Raw genomic sequence first — 12515 nt, 5'->3', positions numbered from 1 at the left:
GTCAAAACACTGCTTCAGCCTCTGGAAGATCCTGGCAAATTCATGTTCATGATTATTCCCATATTGATTCTGGCAAATAAGTATTTGGAGGGAGCAACCCCTGCATTAGAAAAAAGGAGAGGATTAAAGGTTTTGCTGCTTCAAATAATCATTGAAACATCATTTTTCTTTCTTTTCTCAGCAGAACAAAAACATGGAGAGCGTTCCCAGAATTAAAAGGAGCTCAGGGATTCCAGAGAGTTTCATGGTGGAGGTGAAGGACCCCAATGCAAAGGGAACAATGATAACACCCAAGGGAAAATATGCAATACCCATCATTAATGTGTAAGTATGGGATTAACTGGACTGAGCCAAAAGTGACCACGTGGAAACATCTGAGTGCCAAGGCCACCACAGTGGCAGCAAAAAAGAGGGAGAAGGACTTTTTATATGGGCAGATAAGGACAGAAAAAGGGACAGTGGTGTTAAACCTACAGAGGGCAGGGTTAGATGGGATATTGGGAAGAAATCCTTCCCTGGGAGGGTGGGGAGGCCCTGGCACAGGTTGCCCAGAGAAGCTGTGGCTGCCCCATCCCTGGAAGTGTCCAAGGCCAGGTTGGACAGGGCTTGGAGCAACCTGGGCTGGTGGAAGCTGTCCCTGCCCATGGCAGGGGGAAGTAAATGGTCTCCAAGGTCCCTTCCAACACAAAACACTCTATGATTCTCTGATCTGTCATTATGGGTGTGCTTATGCATTTTAAGAGACACTTGGTAACCTTTCTGTTTATCTGTCTTGAATCTCCTTTGGTAGAAGTTTAACACAAACTTCTTCTATTTATGAAATGTATTTACCCAGAGACCAGCTTTGTCATGAGTCTGTAATTTACCCTCTAGCAAAGTGGAATGCATTCAGTTTCATTTCGTCTCATTTCTAGCTGTCAAAAAGTTATTTTTCTACTCTGAGCTCATTTCTTAATTGATGCAATGATGGGAGAGTTTTGCAGAAGGAAAACTCTTTCACCCTCCCTCTTCTCGTATTAAGGCTACAAAAAGCAGTTTAAACTAAATGCCTGCAGTTTAAGGGGGCTAATGTAGGCTGGGAAGAATTCCATCTGTTATTTTCCTTTGATATAAAACCCACAGCTTGGAAATACTTTCCTTTATATTATATTATACTTTCCTTTATACACCTTTAACTTTTGTCTTTTTCCTTCCCCTCTCCCTACCCCCCTCTCCAGGGAAGCTTATACCAGAAAAAAGAAGGAAAAGCCTCCTGTTTTACAGGAGGAGCCAACCTCTTCCTCCTCCTCCTCCTCCTCCCCAGCTCCTGTTCCAGACAATCTGTTAAATCTCTTCTATAGAGAGATAAGGACTGATGCAGCTGAAACTCCCTGCTGTGGAAGAAGTTACTGTGATGGCTGTAAGTGTTAGCCCCACAGCTGTAAATTCAGAACATCACACCTGATCTGAAAGCAGAAACTGGAAGGAACAAAATGTTACCAGTTCTAATTAATACTTCAGTCTGCCCTGAATAGGAAAGGACTCCTCTCATACAAAAGAAAAAAATAAGCAGGAAGCATTTTTTTCCCTTGATGGAAGGGACCCACCCCCCTCCACCCCTTCGTTGCCTAAAATCAAAGAAAAAAAAATCTCTGGACAATTTTAGTATAGGAAGGTAGAGAGCAGGTGTTTAATTAAAGCACCTTAAGGTTCATAAAATACATTTTTGCATAAGCACACAGGATAGCTTTTACAATTTATAACACTAGCTAGTTATAATATTCAAGGGATACACCTATCCCAAAAATTGTTTGTCCCTCAGGCCCTCCCTCAAGCCCACCTCCCTGAATTGGGTGGGTGGTCCTCTACCTTCCTCTACCTTCCTCTATCTTCCTCTTCCTCATGATGTTCTGTCCTGCTTAAAACAATTTCGAGGATTCTGGGCCTTCTGAATAGCTTTGACCAAAGTTAGGCCAAGGAATGCACTGGTTATGTCATGTTCTTGAACACTCTCTACAGACTAGATGTCCTTTGGCTTGCTAAAGATCTCCATCTATTGAAATCCTTGACTAGAAACATAAGAAATATTTTGGAATTTGGCATGAAAGCATTTAGTTAAAAGCTCTGTCTTAAAATTACTAAAAGCTGCATTAAAATCTTTATACTTATGGATCTTAAGGCATCACCTTGTGTATGGTGTGAGGTGGTAAAGAATAACCCCAGGGTGCTGGGCATGCCCCTCCTGGCTACTGCAAAAATTCACCCTGTGCTGACCAGGACTAGGATTGTAGATGTCTCCCAGGGCAGGAGGGAGGGTGGGCTGTTGGGTGGGTGTAAAGTGCATCAGGAGCTCATGACTGGTGTACCTGGAGCAGTCCATGGAAGTGGACACAGGGGCAGTGTCATTCAGCAGCCAATATCACACAATTCAACATCACAGACTGTTCTCAGCCAGAAATCAAATCCCATTAAAGGTTCACATCGTGCCTCCCTGTCCCTCTGCATTACCCACCCAGGCCCTTGAGCAAAAACAACCCCCAAGATGGGTTTTGCCTTTGGTTGAGGCAGGACCAACCCAAACTGTCACCAGGACACAGGGAGAGTGGAGAGAGGCCTGGTGGAAACACCAAGACACAGCATCGACATCTTCAAATGTCACCACAGTTAAATGTCAGAACTGTAGAGTTATTTGTGACATATTAGAAAGTATTTCCACTGTTGAACATTTAGAGCCTCTTGCTCCCAATTCAGGACCGTGCTGACCCATTTTCAAGATCATATTCACCCATTAATCTTGTACATGTTTTTACAGTTGGTGAGAACCCCCCCAAAATTTCTTTAGTTTGGCTAAAACCTGTTTTGATTGTTCTAATTACACACAGGTGTTAGAACAGCATTGCTGGAATCAGAGGGACACACCTCCCCAACGTGCCATCAGACAGGTGTTTCTGCTGGTTCTTTAAATGCCAACCAGCTCCCAGGCCAGGTAACAACGAATTTTACTTAAACCCTTCGTAAGAAAAGCTATTTGTGAAAAGCAGGAAGGGAAATAAGTGTTAATTCACATCTCCTTCAGCAGGGCTAAGTTGAATAAGGCTTAATTTATTTCTCAAACACGTTTTCTGCCGTTACAGAAGCAGACAGCACTTCAGACATGGTCTGGCAAATCCAGATCACACTTTTGTTGAACATGGTCCCCTCACTTTCCAGTTAACACTGGAGCACTTTAAATACAGGTGCCTTTACTGACAGTGTTTAGTGGGATGTGCTCCTACATCTGTCATTGATTTACTTTTGGATTGACAGCACTTACAGCAGCACACAAGTAATTCTCCTCTGTGGAGACTTTTGTTCGTAGGTCTACCGAAGTTTCACGGTACCTGTTTGTAAATGTTCTTCTGCCTCTAGGCTGTGAATGACCTCCAAAGTGGCAAATCCATCCGGGGACTGTAAGTATTCCACAGAAATGCAATATATTGAATTCGTGATTTATAATGAAATAAGTATGCACGGGTGGTTGGGAGAATAAAAGTGGTAATTAATTTTTAAATGGCTTCGTTTGAGTGGGCTTTCACAAAGGGGATCTGTGCTGACACCTTGGTTAGAGCAGAGGGGTGTGCAAGACGTTTCTCAGACATCTGGCCAGCAGAACACTCCTCTGTGGCAGCTGCAGCACCAGCGTTTTTCATCCTGTACAAACTGACAAACGAGTAGTGAACTTCAACGGGCTGGTACCACACTACAGCCATTCAGACTCGCTCTTTTCGCTTCTTCCCGCGGCAAAAATGATTCCTGTAACTGCAGAGTGGTGACAGCTGTGTGCGTTCTGCACCAGCAGAGGCCACTGCCACCCCCTTAAATCCACCCGCGGCTCTGGCAGTTCAAGTGACACGAGAGAGTGGAGACAGCCTGACCTTTCCCGGCTGTGTTTGCACTCACAGAGAAGCAGCTGTTCTACCTTGTCAGCAGAAACTTTTACAGGTTACCGAGTTCTTCCACGGGCAGCAGCCCATGATGCCAATATCGGCAGCAGCTGAAACAAACTTGGACATAATCATATGAAGAGGGGGGGAAAAATAAAAACCCAAACCAAATTTGGGAGGAAAGCAACAGGGAGGAGTGACTGTTTTGAATTAAGTTCGTTTTGTTTTGTTTTGTTTTGTTTTGTTTTGTTTCCCCACCCCATACAGAAAGCCGGGGTTTCCAGGTGTGAGGGATGAGCCTGTGAAAGCAGATTCTGTGGTTTTCAAACCAAAAGCAAGAACTCGTAAGAGGAAGAGGAAAGCAAAAGTGACTGTAGGAAGGCAATTCAACCAAACCTGCCCGAGCTTCCCGAGACAAAGCGGGCACCGACCATGAAAAATGTCCTCGAATGGAACCTCCCGTGAAGGAGGAGTAGCCAACCCTGTGTTCTCAATTCATCTTCATACTATGCCTTGTAAAGCATTTCTGAACAATAAACAATATAGGCTAGAAAGAAACCTGATTTCGTGTGGTTTTATTTACATGTGCTGTATATTACAAGCCGTGGCAGGTCACTGGACATTAACTCGATTGGCCACTACCTCAGGTGACTGCCTTCCACATGGGTTTTCTTTCTCATTCTTTAAGCATCAAAAAGCCTAAAAAAACAGGGATAAGAACAAATCTTGACAGGTAAAAATAAAAAGAGGCAATAGTTATGAAAGAAATAAACCTCAGAAGATGTGTCACAGATGAGTTGCAGGAGTCTCTCATACTGGCATGTCTGACAAAACAGCAAAAGTTGGCTGGGCTGGGTTTGGCTGGGGCAGAGTTAATTCCCCTCCCCGTGGCTGGCATGGGGCTGTGGTTTGGATTTGTGCTGAGCACAGGGATGGTGATGGAGATGTTTTTGTTATTGCTGAGCAGTGATCACAGAGAGCCAAGGCCTTTTCTGCTTTTCATGCTGGGGTTGCATGGGAGGTTGGGAGGAGACAGAGCCAGGACAGATGGCCCAAATGACCAAAGGGATGTTCCAGACCACATGGAATGGTGCTCAGTGTATTAAGTGGGGGGGAGAAGAACTCAGGGGGTGTGTTTGGAGCGATGGTGTTTGTCTTCCCAAGTCACCATCGCACGTGGTGCCCTCCTGGGGGTGGCTGAACACCTGCCTGCCCATGGGAAGCAGGGAATGGATTCCTGGTTTTCCTTTGCTCATATGTGGGGCCTTTGCTTTCCCTGTTAAACTGTCTTTATCTCAACTCATCAGTTTTCCAGCTTTTACCCTTCTGACTCCCTCCCTGGTCCCGCTGGTGGGGGTGTGAGTGGCTGTGAGGGGCTGGATGGGGCTAAACAACGACATCGACTGAAAACTCAGGATGCAGGAATGTTCCCTCTCCATGGGAGAGTTCTCACCAAACCACCACACGAGGGCGGTGAGGACTTGCAAAAGGAGTCCGTGTACCAGGACTAAACCCGCCCAAGTGCAGATCCAGGCGGAAAGCATCGCTACCCTCAAAGAAACTACGTGAGGACAGAAAGGTTTGGCCGACCTTCCCCTTTAATATGCAAACTCCTATTTGCACCACACTCGAGAGGCAGCACGGACTCCTTCTCAGTTATATGTACTAATAAATGTATTTACTCTCCCAGAACCCACTGCACAACTGGAAGCATCCAGCAAAAACAGAACTCACAAAAGTGCCTCATTGTTCACACCTGGGGCTGCCCCACCTGGGAGTGACCCCACTCAGTGGTCCCAGTGCCCTCCCATTGCTCCCAGCATCACTCCAATAATTCCATGATTCCACCTCTTCCTTGGGTTTTTCTCTTTCCACAGCGTGCCGTGGGGGCTGCTGACAATGGGAATCCTGCAGCCAGGAGCTATGGAAAGCTCCTCAATGGTGTGGGCATAATGATGGACTCAGAAAGGCAGAGTGTGACTCTGGATGCCTTCTGGTCAGGGAACTGCTCTGCTCTTCCCAGTCTTCTCCACTACCTGGAAAGAGGGGATGATGTAAATTTGTTCTAATATCACCTAAAATCCTTGAATGGAGTTCTGAGCAACCTGGGCTAGTGTGGAAGGTGTCCCTGCCCATGGTAAGGGGTGGAATGAGATGACCTTTAAGATCCCTTCCAACCCAAACCACTCTGAGATAATCTATTATCTACCACTGAGGTGTCTTACTGGTATAACAGGGTGATCCTAAGGCTCTGGTAAGGTTAAAGAATTTCCTCTAGCCTGAAATGAAGCAGTGCCTGCCCTAACTCCTTCACACTGGAGGTGGAGATCTGCCCAGACACCTTGTCCTCACAGCCCTGGGTGTGCAGACGTCACAGGAAAGTCCCTGCAACAGAGACACCTGGACTTGTCTGCAAGCACCACCTTCTCCCTCCTCAGAGAAGTCACTGTTTCATCACCACTAGGGCAGCCCATGTGGCTGCTGTGGGCAGTGACATCATGTCATGTGCCTGGGTGAGATATTTGTCATGTGAACAGGGAAAAGGTTTCTCTAATTAGTGCTAATCGTAGCACAGACTGGAGGTTTGTGTGCCACACTCCTGTTAGAAGGAAAGCCAGGTGTGCTGGGGCACTGGGAGCTGCCAAATTTAGAGAAATGCCAATTTGAAAGGCGAGGTCCAGGGTGGAACATTGATGCTTTTTTTTCTTTCCTACTCAGAATAAAGGTTGTCAGTGAAATCGGCGGCAAAAATGTTGATTGTGGTGTCAACCCTTAAAATCAGTGTTCTGGGAGGAGGGCAGGCAGATGGGAATGTGCTCTCTGAGGCCAGTGTCAGCAAGTCTAGACCACTGCCAGGGCCACTCCCTAATTCTGCCCCTGTTTCAGTGCACTAAACTGGGGAGGTGCCTTGGAAACTGCTTCATTAATCACTTCACCGAGCTGTTTAGACACAAATAAAAAGCAGCTCAGCTTCTATGAAGATGAGACAGAAACACAAACTGATTTTTGCTAAGATTAGGGTCTCCCAAGAGAAGATTTCAACCCAAACCAGACCTGTTATTTTGGATTTCCACAGTGGCATCTTTCTCCCCCTCAATCCTTTGCCTTTTCCCTGCTGTAGGTGTAGGGAATGCTTTTTCCAATTGAATGTTTCCAGTTATTCACCCAAAGCAAGGCACTGAAGGTGGTGGTGTGGGGGGAAGCAGGACACAGGCTATAGACAAGGCTGGATCCATTGGTGTTGGGATAGCCTTGATAAAATCAATCTGAAGCCACAAGAACTTGCACCCTTTTGTTCCAGGCCAAGAGGAAATGGCTCTTTTGGACCTTTTCAACTGAGCTGAGGCTTTTAGATCAGTGTTGGGCACTGCTGCAAGTATGGATGGATCAGGAAATTTTTTTTTTTGGGGGTGGGGAAGGGTTCATTACACAGTTTGGATGAGCTCAGCCCCTCCTATCCCTCCCTTTTGTCCTGAACACCTGAACATCTCACTCAGCTAAAAGCTTCCTCAGCCAGGGAGATGCATTTAGAGCAGCCAGACAATGCTGTCTAAGGCAGACGAGTGAAAAAAAGCATTCAGGACGTGGCTTTTCCTTTATTCTCCATTGCAGGAGTTGATATTTCTGGCCATGCAGTGGCCTGTGTGAGCAGCACCACCAACCCCCCCAGCTCCCAGCTGGTTAATCCTGCCAGCACAGCAGCACCAGCCCAGCCAACGTGTTCATGTGCCAGTGCTTCAGGTCTGAGAGCTGCACACCTGATTCTGAGGTGATTCATTGCCCCACAGAAATGAATTCCTCCAAGTCTTCCTCTGGAAAGGACTTGCACGTCAGAATCCATGTGTGTGTGGGTTAGGAACACACTGGATTCCCAGGACAGGGCAGCTCTGAGGTCACGTCTTTGCCACTGCAGATCTGTGGAAGAATGGTCTGCTCTGGTGTCAGCTCAGTGCTAAAATATTCCACCTCGGGGAGGCAAGAGAACCTCTTGGCATCTGCCAGCCTGTTCCTGCTGAGTCCTGGCTGTGCAGCTGGGGCAGCTCCTGGATCATTTTAGTGCCAAAGGAAGAAGATCCCGTTTGGGGTAGTGCCCTGTGTTCTCAGGCACACGGATTCCTTTGTTTCTTTTGGCTAATGGAGCTTCAAACTGGCCCACCCTGGATGCTCTGTTTGCTCAAGGCCAAGCCTGGCTTTGTCCCCAAAGCTGGGATGAAGAGAGGAGGGACAGATGAGCTGGGTCCCTCAGTTTGGAGTGGTTTCTGACACGGTGATGGAGACACGACAAGTGCCAAAGGGCATGGGGGCATTTGACCTGGCAAAACAACACACCCAAACCCCAGGGCATCACTGAGGGACTCACACCATCAGTGTCCCATCCTGGGGCAGAGCAGAGAGGGGCAGAGAAACAGCCTCTGCATTTCCACAGCAGGATTTCCCAATCACTGTTTATGCCATCTGGGCCACTCCTATTCATACCCACCTGGATTTCTCCTACATTTCAAGCCCCACCTTGGAGGTCTGGGTACCTCACTCTGACACAAAGCTCACCCAGGGCTGTGCAACAGGTTTGCAATTCAATTTTTTTTCTAACTCCTTGCCCCTTTGGAAGGAGATGAGGAGCAGTGCAAGGGTTTGAAAGCCAGGGAGGTGTGGTAGTAGTAGCTGCTAGGACGGAATTAGCAGTGGGGGCTTGGCTTCCCTCTGCTTTTCCTAAGCACTTTGGATCTAGTGCTTAGATAAACACCATCTACTTCTTAGTGCTGCAAGACTGGGTAAGGATGTAAAACACACAGATTTACAAACTATCTCAATAGGACAGAGATGCAATTAAGAGTCCAAACATGGCCTGTGTGGCTTGATCCATGGGTTTGGTTTGGGATTGCAGTAACAGGGTTGTCCAGTTGTGTTTGGAAAGCAGTGCAATAACACAGCACACTTCTGGCTTCCCTGCTCCTGCTGCTGACTTAGGGGAGGAGGGCTTGAACCAAGGCTGGGAGCAGTAGGAATGCTGGTGCTTTCTGCAGGGCTGGCTCTGTTTTGTTTAACCCAGGTCATGGAGTTGGGCATCAAAGTTTTTTCCTTAAGCTCAGGAGCTCTGTGTGCCTCACCAGTGGGTTTCAAGTGCCACATCCCTCTTGCACCCCATAAGCAGCTCAGAGCAGCTTCTGGGATCAACTTTCTCACTGCAGTTAATTCTTAGGTGTTCCTTGCACTAAAGAGTAGATGGGAAATTATTTGCAGTGCATTTGTTCTCTTCACTCGTCATGGAATATATTTATTCCTCTCTTGAGTCCAAAGTGGGTTGGGAAGCCTCTTTGCCTGAGGATATTGGGTAGATTTCCCATAGAAATATGTCCAAGCTGTGGTTGATGTTGTTGTTTGTGTTGTCCAGTTGCCTCTGACCTTGCCCAGCTCAGAGCTGGCTTTCCCTGTAGGAGTTTCCCTGTAGGTGTTTCTTCAGGCTGCAGGGCTAAGAAGGCTTTGCATTTTGGGGTGGATAATCAGTAAATCACTGGGTTTACCAGGCTTTTTTCCCCCTTCCTCTTTACTTCTTTATGGAGCTGTTGCTCTACTGAAACCTCAGCCATTTAGGAGGCAGGTGAAGCCACAAGTTGTTACCTGGACTCTGTATTTTTACCCTTTATTTAAGCAAACTTGGACCCTGAAATTGTGAAACGAGGAAAACAACCTGGGTTGTGATTTTTTTTAGTAATCCAACCAGCCTTTCCACTCCCTGGGATGGGGTTTGGTAACCTTTTCCAAATGGGGCAAGAGAGCTTTGAGGAGCACCTTGCAAGACTCACACCAGGGTGTATTTGTTGATTCCTGCCTCCCAAGAGGCTGGAATTTCGTGCTGGTCCCCCTGGGGTGCCACTGAAGGAGTTTCACTACTTGGGCAAGCAGCTTTCTCCTTCCTGAGGAATCATTTGTGGAGCCCCCCTCCCTGAGCTGCTTCCCTAACACATCAGTGTGACGTGTCCCCACGTCCTGGGGCTGCCCAGGAGCTCAGTGCTCACCTCAGACACCCTGCCATGTAATAATCTGATTTTAATGGGTGGCCTTAGGCATTAAGACATCACACCATCCACTTCTGCCCACTGCTGCTCTTTCACTGGACCCTTGGCTTAGAGATTTATGACCAACAGAGGGATATAAGACAGCGAGACACAGCTGAGGCTTGGCTGGCTGTGGAAAGCCCTCTGAGGGTGTTGGGCAGCTGCTTTCTCGTGGCTGGAGTGCTTAAGTGTTTGCAGAGATGATGAGGATAAGTGGAAAAGAGGGAAGACCTTACTCTATACTGTTTAGAGGCTGCAGTTTCTTGATTGCATACGAAGCTGGAGTGTTGTCTGCTTTGCAGGAATTGTCTCCTGGCATACTGGAATCTGCATCCAGGATCTATGGATCATCTTCAGGATCAGTTGTAGCTGCAGGTGGACTGTGTGGGTGTGATGTAGGTAAGAGCTGTGCATTTCTGTCCATTGGGAGCCTAAAGAGAACAAATAGCTTGGAATTCGGGAGTTGCAAAAGGGGTATTTTTAATTAATTGGTGGTTAATTGCTCAGAATTTTGCTTTATTGACCTCTGGAAGAGTGGAAAATATGGGTAAACTAACCAGAACAGAGAGAAAACAGATTAGATATAGTTATTAAATAAGTCATGCATCTTATTAATTTGAATAAATAGTAAGCATGTCTAATATACGAAACAGAAGTTCTCTCCTTAATAATGCATTTGGGATTGCTGGTAGATTCCCAAAACACAGAAGGGAAAGAAAATACATTAGGGAGGAACACAGATCCAGGAGCCAACAGGAAGAAAAGTTTTACAAAGGCTCCTTGTCAATTTTCTCCCATATGTCCAAAAATTTTTAAGATGCCTTGTGGAGAAAATCAAGAGAAAAGGGAAAAGAAAATGAAATACTTCTGCTTCCTGCAATTTTGAAAGTCCTTGGAAAGTTTGGGTCCACTCATGAGAGCTTAAACCCTAATAAAAATAATGGCTCTGTGTGAGCGTTTCACAACATGGTAAAATGCCCCTTTCCCAGGTAGGAAGTGCAGCTTCAGCAAGTACATAAATCATTCCTAATAGTAAATAAATAATAATGTAAGGAGTGTGGCATGATTGCTTTGCTTTGCTTCAGATGAGTTCAAGAATACCTTCCTCGGTCTTTTGACAACCTCCTTCTGGGGGCTTGTTCCTGGAAAAAGAATCCTTAAGATCTTAAGGTATGGCCTAGAAAAACACCTGCCTCCCAATGCCCACCAGCTGGTGTCTGGAAAGCTGCACATTGTCCTCACCCGTGTGCACGACTGGAAAAGCGTGACCGTGTCCGAGTTTTCCTCCAAGGAGGACCTGATCCAGGTGGGAGCAGCCACAGCACAGGGAGATGTGTGGGATTTGCTGCCTGGCCACGTCCCAACAGCACAGAGTCCGGGAATGGGTTGGGTTGGAGGGGAGGTTAAAGCTCATCTCATTCCACCCCCTGCCATGGGCAGGGACACCTTCCACTATCCCAGGGTGCTCCAAGCCATGTCCAACCTGGCCTTGGATGCTTCCAGGGATGGGGCAGCCACAGCTTCTCTGGGCAACCTGTGCCAGGGCCTCACAGCCCTCACTGTAAAAAATTCTTCCTTATTTCTAGTCTAAATCTCACCCTTTTTTATCTCAAACCCAACCCTAACCCTGGTTTCATCCCAACAGGCCCTGGGGCCTTGCTGTAACCCATGCCGTGATTTCTGGTCTTACCACCCTCTGAATCCAGGCAGGGTCACAGGCTGAAATAATACAAACAATCAGCCCTTTTAATTGCTGGCTGGATTATCCTGAGTACGCAGGGAGCAAACTGAGGCGTTTCACAGCTTCCCTTCCTATATCTCCACCCTGGCTGTGGATATCAGGCATTGTCTGGTGCACAGCAGTGGTGCTCAATAACCCAGCTGGGGGTCTCTTTTTTTGGCATTCACAGATGAGCCACCATTCCCAAGGGCAAGGGGTTCTGTGGCTCTTTGCTCACCTCTGTCCTTCCTGTCTCACCCACAGGCCATAGTGTGCAGCTGCTTCATCCCAGTGTATTTTGGACTTTTCCCTCCTAGATACCATGGGGTGGTGAGTACCTTGTGGTCTGGAGACCCTGTCCCAGGTCAGGCCAAGGGCCCCTCTAGGCTGTGCTCTTTCTCCAGTGGTGGCATTAAGGGTGTTTATACCCGTGTTTGCCACCAGAGTTGCTCAGTGCCACGTTCCCACAGTGTCTGCAGAGGGAAGAAGGTGCCCCAAAGTCTGACCTTACTGCAAAGAGAACTGACCTTCTCACAGAATTGTCCATCCTACCCCTGTCCCCAGGCTTGGCTCAAGTCCTTTCTGCCACTCTTTCCTCCCAGTTAAAGGGTGCTTTTGTGGCTGGAAGGGAGGAGGTGGTGGGTGTGGACCTGGAGCACACAAACCTGTGCTGTTCCTTCGAAGGGCATCTCTGTAGCCCCAAAGCCTCAGCCCGGGTGGGGAAGAAACCCCAAAGGGGACGCAGCACTGCTCTCCCCGACACCAGGAGGGCTCAGGGTTCCCTTTTTTCCTCTCTCAGCGTTACGTGGACGGGGAACTGGCCATGTGGAGAGCTGA

This window comes from Myiozetetes cayanensis, unplaced genomic scaffold (genome assembly GCF_022539395.1).
Source record: "Myiozetetes cayanensis isolate MyiCay16 unplaced genomic scaffold, myiCay2020 scf32, whole genome shotgun sequence".
Taxonomy (NCBI): Eukaryota; Metazoa; Chordata; class Aves; order Passeriformes; family Tyrannidae; genus Myiozetetes; species Myiozetetes cayanensis.
Note: the sequence above shows the minus strand (reverse complement) of the source record.